The following is a 5291-nucleotide window of genomic DNA, read 5'->3' as shown; positions in this document are numbered from 1 at the left end:
TCATTAAACTCCCACAAAAACCTCAACTAACACCCTAAAAACTCACAAAACCAAAAAAAGGAGGTGCTCTGCACCACAAACTATGCTCCTCAAATGTGACAAGGCATAATTGTTGGTGTTTTTGCCCATATTTTTGTCGTTTCAAGGGGTACACATGCACAAAAAACTAGGACCAAGATCTTCTTATGAGAAAGCTTATTGTTTGATGTTATTATTATCATAGTTTTTTTTTTTAATTATAAATTGTTGATTGTTTATGGGCATTTGTAAGTAGTACTACTAGAGAGTGGCAAGGAAGGTAGGGCATGGCTGTCAATCTAAGATCATGTTGACTTATTACATTAGCCTTTCATTGGTCCTCTACTTCTTGTTGATCTATTATCTATGTGTGGAAGTTGTGAGGTCATGGATTTAAGAACTAGAGAACCACTGGAAGGTTGTATAAGATGTGAGAAATGTTTAGATTTCTTATTTTTTTGACAATATTAGAACATTCCAGAGATTTTTTTGCCTTTATTTTCGTGTCAAAAATAAATTTTTCCCCTGGTCAAATTGTAACTGGCCAATAAAAATTTAGAAATTCTTGTTTGAAAATTAATTGAAAAATAATATGATTTTTAAAATTTACAAGCTCACTAGTTTTGATTCGAAAAAATTAATTGTGACCACCACTAGGAACATTAGTTCCCTGCCTATAGATAGACAAGGACTAATAATAAGGGTTCACATCAGAGCTCAAAAATTTAGCACAGATTTTAACCATTATTCAATTCATTTTTGAAATTGCCTAAAACTTTCCAAGACAAGACTTATTTTTAATTGGAACAAATGATTTGAAAACTACTAAGAAGGTGGTTATTCTAAGGAAAATAATTAAACAAAAGAACACGCTAGCCATAAAGAATTTTGGATTTGGAGTTTGGAACTTGAAATCTAGATTACGGTTTTCAAAATTTAGTTTGGGACCATTTCATTCAAACCCAAAAATATTTAATATTCTAAATTTGTTATTCCAGACCTATTTGGTTAAAAAAAATATAACATTTCATATATAGAACAATTGAATCTATGGGAGATCTGCAATTTTTTCAAACCTATAACTGTCATTCACCCTCTTCCATTTTGTAGTAGGCAAACAAATAATTTAGCTCAGTATTTAAAATACAATCATAATCAATCACAATGTGCAATGAAGGGTAATGAGGAATTTAACCAATTCGTTATTGTTGAAACATAAAAAGTAACCAAGCTCAACATTATGACTACAATCTATATCACCACTTGACTCTAGTCCATCAAACCCTATGTTAACACTACTCATTCTTGTATCATGGCTATGGGATGAGCTTGTATATATTTCTTCTTCTAATACTGTCATAATATCCCACAGTCTCTTTGTCCATCTCTTCAACATCCCAATAGGGGTCCTCATTGTCCATCTTTCTCAATATTTCACTCACAATATCAACATTTGTAACTATACAAAGTCACTTCTTTGGATTGACGTATGTTTTTCACAAAATTCCACTCTCATTGTTCTCCTTAATCCAATATTGTTTTGCAATGTTCTTCTCCATTTATGTCTAAAACATGTTCCACAAAGATATTTGAATTTGAAGAAAAATAGTAAAATGTAGTTCATTGTTTTGTGCAATGAAGTTTGATGGTAGAGAGACAGAGTTTGTATGGAAAATAGGTTCACAAAAATGAAACAACCATGGAAAATTTATGCAGGAAAAATATAGTTAACATTCCAAATCCAAACGAGAGTTGTCAGCACATATTAAGGATTGCATTGATATTTATAGCTTTGATGTGTTATTGCTTGACATTTTGAGCGGAAGGAAACACACAACTTAGTTTTGTGACCTTTGAGTAGGGGGAAATGTTATAAAATTATGTAAAGTGGATCTCAAAATAATTTCATTTCAATTCATATGTAATCCAAGTTTTTGGAAAATTGGAATAAAAATGGGAATTGGAGAAATTCCACTTATTCAAATGGAAGACCGAACCCTGGATTTAAGGGTAAATGGGGATACCAAATTTTACTTTTTTCCAATTGCAATTTTGATTTGGTGCACCCAAACAATGGATTTTAAATTTTTAGGAATTACAAATGCTAATTCCTTTCTAATTTCAACAACCAAATGGGCCCTAATGACAATGTTGGTGGTCTATTATTTCAATATTTTGTCATTGACTTTGAGACAACCAAACAATTTATAAGGTTTGATGTCTTCACCCAATAGTTAGGAATTTTTTTTAGAGAAATTGATGATTCCATACACTAGTAGATTTAAAATTGTCTCATTTCTAGTTCATTACAAATTGACCAAAAGAAATAAGTTGATCCTAAATGCAAGTGTCTATGTTTTAGGGGAAAAAAAGGACAAACAACTAAAGTCTCTCACAAGCTCAAGCTTTGAAAATTTCATATAATGGCATCATAATTGATTTAGAAGACAAGAATAAGGCCCTATAAAAAATTTATTGAATAACTTCATCTGTTCCTAATTTAGTTTGACATATGTAATTCTAAGATCTTAAACAAGAAGGATAAAATATATATGTAAAAAATCTTTCTCAACATCAAATTTCATGCATCATAGACCTTATCTGGTGGTGACAGACACCAAGCTTTGAAAGATAAATACTGATCAAGAAAAGTACAGTTTGGAGAAGTAAATATTTTAAACAAATAAAATCATATAGATTCATCAAAAATACATTAAATTATGTTAGTGAACAATTTTCCCTCATTTAAAACCTTAATCAATTTACAACTTTATCCCCTTAATTAGGAAAAATTAACACTAAACTAACAAACGATCTTATTTTTTAGCAAGCTCTATGCATTTTCAAGGTGTAGCTCCCTTACTTGAAAGATTATTCAATTCAAATCTTACTGTAAAAGAATGTTTTTAATGGAATTATTAACTAGAATGCATAAGGCATTAACATTCATTCCATCAATATGGAAAGAATGTGAAAATAGAAAACCATTCAACTCTACTCCATAGCAAGTGGTAGGATTTGATATTCAACAAGTTTTTGAGCTGATAAGTAATATAATCTTCTCCGTTATTACTTGGATATCACTAATATTTCATAGTAAAATAAAGATTGTCATCACACACAATTTATTTTCACACAAAAATAAACCATATACATATATGGAGCATAAGATTCATAAATTCAGATAACCAAACATATAAAACCACATGATCTTATATATATTCCACTATAAAAGTATGAAACAATGTCCACAACAAATAAAAATTAACTCCTACACCCCTATAACCACACAACTTCTAGAAAAAGCAAAACCCACACTTTATCAATGCTTTGACCATAAATAGACTCCCGAGAAGACCCTATTCAGTTATTATAACTAAATCTTGGAATGAAGGTCTCTGTCATAACCTATGTTCTAAACATTTATAATGTTATAAGAATTATGCCTTCATAATGTAACTCTTTGTTTTGGCATGTGACATACCCTAAGAAACTAACATCGAACTTTTTAACCAAGTCATATAAGTACTTGTTATTTTCATAGTCTCAATATTTGCTAAGGAAATGTGTAAAGAAATGTTATTGTTGCATTTTTTGGAATTACAATAGGAAAGGTGAACTTCTAAGAGTGGGGGGGGGAATGGTGGGGGGCGGCACGAAGGGGGGTGAATTAGTAGTTTACGCTAGGACCCATAAAAATTTCACCACACATCCATCTCATGCATTTAATGAAAACATGTAAACATTTAAGCATTCAAACACACATGACACTAGATATGATTACCCAAAAACCCTCCAATGAGAAGGTAAAACAAGGGTGGGGATGACACCCACAAATCTTCACTATTGCAGCAATAAAGTGTATCCAATGAAGGTTACAATGTCTTGACCATGAAACATGATCTACCCTGTGAAATGCCTACCCTATTAAAGGCTTACAAAGACTATTAGGTATCACCTTGTTAGAGGATTTCAACATCATGTTAGAAGTGTGCCTGGTTAAAGGAATTTAAATCACAACTAAGTAAGAACTCTGTTAAAGGGTTTCAGACAACCTGTTAGGACTACTCTGTTAAGAGATTTTGACTGAAATCACCTATTAGAATGTCTCAGCTTTGATCTTACAGTTAGCACTTGATTGCCTGATAATAGATCACCTCTAAATTGATGTATCTTCAATCCTTCTTAATTAGATGTCTCTTTGTTGTATCCTTTTCTTTTCTCTCTTCTACTCTGTTTGATTTTGCAATGCAATCTCACTTTAAAACTTCTAAATCACCATATATGCTCTTGTTTTCCACATGCAAACTATTTTCTTTGTTCCTTAAAAACTCATAGAAAGTTTAGGGTTTGTCCTCCTTAAGAAGACTTTGGTGACTTAGCGTTAGGTATGAATCTATGACTGAGATTCATTCATTTTGCCGCTTAATCCTTCCCATTTTCTAATTGGTTGCATGTAATTGCATAGGGAATTCAACTAGAGATTCATCCTTATCTCCAAAATATTGAAATTCAATCTTAAGTCGGCTCAAAAATGGTTTACATTGTTGTTTGTGCATTTATAAACAAATATGCCAAAACTGTTTCACTCGACATCTGAAGTCTTTAATGCTCGGCATGCACTAATCTCTATATTGTGACTCAACATATGTAGCACTTGGCATCCATTGTTTACTCGGCTCCTGAATCACTTAGCATACACTATTTTCTTGGCACTTAAGTGACTCGGCACATGAGTGGCTTGACACTCACTATGACTCGACATGGTCCAATATATACATGTTGTGCTTGGCATGTACTACTTGTTTGGCATGAACTAAGTAAATAACTTAAGTGTGTTGACACTCACTTGTCAAAACCAATCTGAGATCAACAATCTTCCACTTTGACATGAGTGTCAAAAACACTTGAGTATATATTAACATCCTTAATTTCACGAGCATAACATATCTTAATTCGACTTGTATACAAAACTTCAAAATGTCAAAATTTTGTAGTAACTTGTATACCTCAAAATTTGATAATTCCCCCTTAGTTGATATGTTTGTACTGTATCCAAAATTTGGTACTCTTGCTAAGTAAAATTTGATAGTCTTTTACTCCATGCAGTTTATGCTTACTCTTCCCTCAACTTGTTCTATCTTTACTCTGTCCTTTGTCTTACTTTTGTCTCCCCCTTTGCTTGCTCTCCCCATTTCTCATTCTCCTTATATTTCTCTAAAATTCTTATTCTCCCTTAAAATATTTCTCCCTATTTGTCTTATTCTCCCCCT

Source organism: Cupressus sempervirens, chromosome 10 (assembly GCF_028749045.1).
Source record: "Cupressus sempervirens isolate cs-2001-9-10 chromosome 10, ASM2874904v1, whole genome shotgun sequence".
NCBI classification, from domain to species: Eukaryota; Viridiplantae; Streptophyta; class Pinopsida; order Cupressales; family Cupressaceae; genus Cupressus; species Cupressus sempervirens.
Note: the sequence above shows the minus strand (reverse complement) of the source record.